Source organism: Sinohyriopsis cumingii, chromosome 14 (genome assembly GCF_028554795.1).
Source record: "Sinohyriopsis cumingii isolate HCF-2022 chromosome 14, ASM2855479v2, whole genome shotgun sequence".
Taxonomy (NCBI): domain Eukaryota; kingdom Metazoa; phylum Mollusca; class Bivalvia; order Unionida; family Unionidae; genus Sinohyriopsis; species Sinohyriopsis cumingii.
Window position 1 is genome coordinate 6,195,138 of NC_142974.1, and position 5,458 is coordinate 6,200,595.

The window sequence follows — 5,458 nt, forward strand, 5'->3', positions numbered from 1 at the left end:
ATACGGCACAAACAAGACAAGTCCCAATCCGCTGAACACCAAAAATCGGGTTTCAGTCGGACGGTATTTCTACGCAACCATATGGTCACTACCTCTCCACAATACAGTAACACACCTGGCGGAGTAACACCGTAACCACCTATTCGGTTATTGGCAAGCATGTTATTAGGTAGTAGCTGAGTTCCAATACATGAATGATGGTATATAGGTGGCTTATCTGGGATGTCAACCTCTTCCGGTTCATATATATATATATATATATATATATATATATATATACACGTTTTAGGTGCGTTGTGGGCAGTCATCCCGAAAGTGGGTTTACGGGAAGGACATGATATAGTTTACATTTCAAATCAAAATACATATACATAGGTTGTATTTCTTACATAGTAATTATGTATATGTTGAAAATAAGTATATACACTTATGTTATAGTCCTATTCATGTTTTCGGTTCGTGGGCAGATATATATATTTCATGGGCAGTTTTGACCTTTAGGTTGAAGATGACAAAGTAACTGCCCAAAAATACGTTCACGAAGAACAAACATATAGCATTCTGCCCGTGAATACGGTCACGGGAACAATATATAGCGTACTGCCCACGAATACGTTCACAAGTAACAAATATATAGCATGACTTTCCGGTGTGCGCGCGCAAAATGGTTGTCAAGGTATAACGGTACCAATTGCGCAAGTCCAGGTGGGCGGAGCTTAAGGTGTATGGAACATTGTATTCAGAATTAAAGAACAAAACTAGCTGTGATTGGTGCATTATGTAAGACTTGTACTTTCTGTTTGGCTTAAAAAAAAGTTGAGCCTCTTGGCAACATGTGAGTTTGTGTTAATTTCTATCTAGATCATATTTTGTATTTTTTATGATTTTTTTAAAATATGGTACACATGACTGAAAATGTGCTTGTTGTGACTAGATAACTCTTACCCCTGTCTAGTTCCAGTAGAGTTATCTCTCTTAAATGCAATGGAGTACCTGGTTATGTCATTGTCAAATTGACAATCTAGCATTGTTCTATATGACAGCGTGTGACATGCATGCCCAAGTAGGACAGAAAGTATATTTATTTCACAAAACATTAGCATTGAGGTATATGGAAAAACAATTGGTACCGTGATACCTAAAGGAAAGAATAGCCTCACAGTGTTTCCATAGAAACGCATACATGTGGGCGGCATTTATGAACTATACTAGTTTGATGTAGGAAAACAAATGTATGCTGAACACTTTTGGTCAAATATTGAAAGTTCTTTAAGAATAAAATGTATGAAATCTTTAGAAAATAGCACAAGATGGCTTTGGATGGGGACTTTTGATAACTATAGCTATGATAGATATAGACTTGTGTTACCTGATGCCTTTATGTATGTGCTGTTACCTCCTAGATTGGAATGCATGCAACAAAATAAGTTATGTAAACATAATATAGTTGATTTTGGCCAAATATTGGCTATTGTACCTGCAAAAGATGAAAAATCATGTGTACAAAAACAACTATCTTGTTCTTGTAAGGCATGCCATAAACCAGGATAGAGAACATTCTAAGTACACTTGTAGATAGATCACTTGTACCATGTGGGATGTTCTGGCATGAGTAATTTTTAGGTAATTTATTAAGGATTTGGTATTCCTTCCCATTTTGATTTGAATTGTCCTGCTCTAATTGTCCCTTTTTTTTTTACACTCTCCTGCTTTGAAATTGTTCATGTAGTTAGTTCAGTTCTCTTGCATTCCCTTTTGTTGAAGTAGCAGTGAATACCAACAAACAAGAACAGTTTCCTTAAGTCAGCATTTCCCATTGGCACTTGTATAAGCCCAATTATAATCTACTATTGACTTTCAATTAATCCTATTTCTTTCTGTCAAGCTGCTCCTGTGGAATTTCCATGTTTGGTCCAACATTACAGAATGATAACCATTTTAGTCACACAGTGCGTATTCATTCCATTCAAATCCACACTGTTCTTGAAACTTTGCATCCCATCGCAAGAATCCAAATTGGCATGAGATGATATCTGCATGGTTATGGAAGGCTGCACTCTACATGCCGGCATTGTAGAAAATATGAACTATGTGATATGAAAGAGCTGCGTCATCTTAGAAATTAAAATTACATGACTCTTGAGGTCTCCACTAAACATAAGAGTCTAAATGTTAGGTTCTCACTTTGTCAGTAATGTATTTTGAGATAATTTAATTGCAATGAAGTTAATACAGGTTGTTGATGAACTCATCTATATTACATGGATAATGTATTCAAGGTTACCACACCTTATGTATATCATTCAGTTATCTCCCTTACACCAGTCATAACATTTCAAGGAAATAAAATCTCACATTTTCAGTGACTGATTATGAAAATAAAGAGAAGATTTGTGAAGTATTATATTAGCCCTCAATCTTGATGCAAATGTAAGTAGAAGCAATTTGATAATTTCAAACAGTAAAGTTTACAAGTTTAAAAACTGATAAGGTATGTTCTGCTTGGCTCTGAGATAAGTTTCTCTCTATCTTATGACAATTATTATTAAATTCTTATGTAGAAGAAATATACTTTATATGTATCTATATTATCTAAATTATTCACCCTTTTATATTAGATGGAAATGAACACAACTTCACTTGAAATTTGGGTCCTGTAAGGGATGTTATAGCACAGTTGCCTTTGGGCTGTCCTTGGACCTGTTGGGCCCTGCCCCATATATTTGTCCAAGGTAAGGTCATCAAACTTTCACTTCTCATTTTTCGCATTGCTGATTTTGCCACCTTTAATTCCTTTATCATAAGCTACCTCTCCCTTTTAGATAAACACTTTCCTCCTGTTTTTAACTCCATTTGATGTGCTATACTTAGTGTTTATATTTGGCATTTTTCTGTATTTTATTCCCCTAATTTCACCTCCCAATCCAAACATAACCACTTAGAAGCTGCGATTTACTATATTTGGTGACTGACTGGCTTATTGAAACAATTTTATTCACATTACAAAGGAGGAAAGCTTACTATTTGTGTTACAAAGAGGATGGGTAGGTGGACCTTTGTGTGAGGACTGGTGGTTAGTGACCTCTTGTATCTGTAGATAGTGTAAAGTGGTCAAAGCTTATAGTTTATAATAAGATTGGGTCATGTCCACCTGTCTCTGATGTTAAGTTCTGCACCTACCAAACAAATATAAATTCCTTTCTTTTAGGTGAATTGTACATTTTGAAGTAGGACAGGTGCATACTATTTGGTACATTGACCTTTGACCTAGTTATTACATAATATGATATAATGTGATTTATCCCATATCACCTATGTGAAGTTCAATAATTGCTGATATGAATAAGATACAACTCATAGTTGAAAGAATTCATTTTATTTCAAAAGATGATTTTGATGGTGAAGCAAAAGTATGAAAACAATAGTTCAAACAGCTCAATGACATTTCTATACACATTCATATAAGACATAGGTTAGTACCTCATCAAATTGTTTTTCACAAGTGAGACTAAGTATATTTGTTACTTATACAGTCCCGAACTATTTCACAGATTATTGGAAAAATTAAGGTTTGCTATAGGTATAACGGTACCAATTGCGCAAGTCCAGGTGGGCGGAGCTTAAGGTGTATGGAACATTGTATTCAGAATTAAAGAACAAAACTAGCTGTGATTGGTGCATTATGTAAGACTTGTACTTTCTGTTTGGCTTAAAAAAAAGTTGAGCCTCTTGGCAACATGTGAGTTTGTGTTAATTTCTATCTAGATCATATTTTGTATTTTTTATGATTTTTTTAAAATATGGTACACATGACTGAAAATGTGCTTGTTGTGACTAGATAACTCTTACCCCTGTCTAGTTCCAGTAGAGTTATCTCTCTTAAATGCAATGGAGTACCTGGTTATGTCATTGTCAAATTGACAATCTAGCATTGTTCTATATGACAGCGTGTGACATGCATGCCCAAGTAGGACAGAAAGTATATTTATTTCACAAAACATTAGCATTGAGGTATATGGAAAAACAATTGGTACCGTGATACCTCAAGACACGACGATAAACATTAATCTATTAAAGCATCCTTTGCAATGGCCAGCGTACATATAGCGGACGTGAGGTTCGTTTTTCACAGCTTGTTTGAAATAAATGGATGATTATATATCCAGTGTAACAACTTGTCTTGACAGCTTATGGATGCTAATGTTTGACATTTATTGTGAAGATGATTGTTCACTGCTTGTTGATGAATTCGTAGCTTCTGTTAATCGATGCTATAGCTCAATTTAACTGTCATACACTGATATGTTTAAGTCTGCTTGCACAGTTAACTATGCAGAGTTATGGAAATATAACAAATTGGTTTTAATAACTTTCAGAGTTTGTTTTACTATTACTCAGTATTTGTTTCAAGTACTATAAAGGCTGTGATAGGTTGGGTGGCTTAGATTACAAATCAGGCCCTTCTCACTTGGGGGGGGGGGTGGGGGGTGGGGGTACTGCCCATTATGAATATTACTGGTCCTAGATGTCCAACCTGATATTTATGACATATAGGTTCAACATCTTACTGCCAGCAGAAATGGTGTTCTGTAGTATTTTTCCCAGTCAATAGTTTATGGATATATTATGTCATGTACTATGCTTGTTTAATTCTCTCATCTCAGTTCTGACGTTACCATTGAATGCTATAATGTTCCCAGACATCCGGTATTCTTGGTTATTAAAATTATATATATACACAGATAACTGAAGGTGAGTTCTCATTATTCCCTAACAATTGTAATTAGTGGGGCTGTAGCAATTGATGGTCTGAGAATTCAAGTTAACTGGTTCAAAACTTGGGTAAACAACAAACTGTTTTCTTCCTTTGACAGGCATCATAAAGTTTTGCATCTTTGTCTCTCTGATGACTGTGGTACACAAGTTACAGACTTTGCCTTAGAATGAGCCTGATTTTTGATACTTGTTACTGAATGGGGTGGGGTAGGGAAGTAACAAAATTATTAAAGGTGGAATGTATGCAAACCATGCTGGAAATAGATATGTGCCAGCAACTGCAACATGTAAGCTTCAATCAATTTGGAAACTATAAGCTTTATCCTGTAAATATTAACAGTTCACACCCTGTATAAAAGGTGATTTTGTGTTTGATTAACTGGAACTGTTAATTTATTATGTTAAGGAATTTATTGTTTTAACCCTAGTAAATGTAATATAATTAGGTCAAAAGTTCCAGTTTGTTTATTGTTTCCAGAGTTGATTATTGTAACTGGAAGAACCTGTTTCTAAGTGTTAAATGAAACGAAAGAGATATTGTTTACTCAAGTGATATAAAATAAAAGTTTAAAATGAACTGAAAGAAATATTGTTTATTCAAGTGATACAAAATAAATGCAAAAGTGTATATTCATTAAGAAGTGTATTGTCAATTGCAAATAAATGAAGATTTATCTTATTT

The 5,458-nt window shown here is 34.6% G+C and overlaps 1 long non-coding RNA gene across 1 annotated transcript; it reads left to right on the forward strand.

Moving 5' to 3' along the window:
- The first annotated feature begins 290 nt into the window (after window positions 1–290).
- Window positions 291–4,746, forward strand: LOC149783141 (uncharacterized). The gene is made up of 2 exons (XR_016413996.1): window positions 291–676; window positions 4,049–4,746. It is a non-coding gene; the product is annotated as an uncharacterized LOC149783141 (long non-coding RNA).
- The last annotated feature ends 712 nt before the right edge of the window (window positions 4,747–5,458 follow it).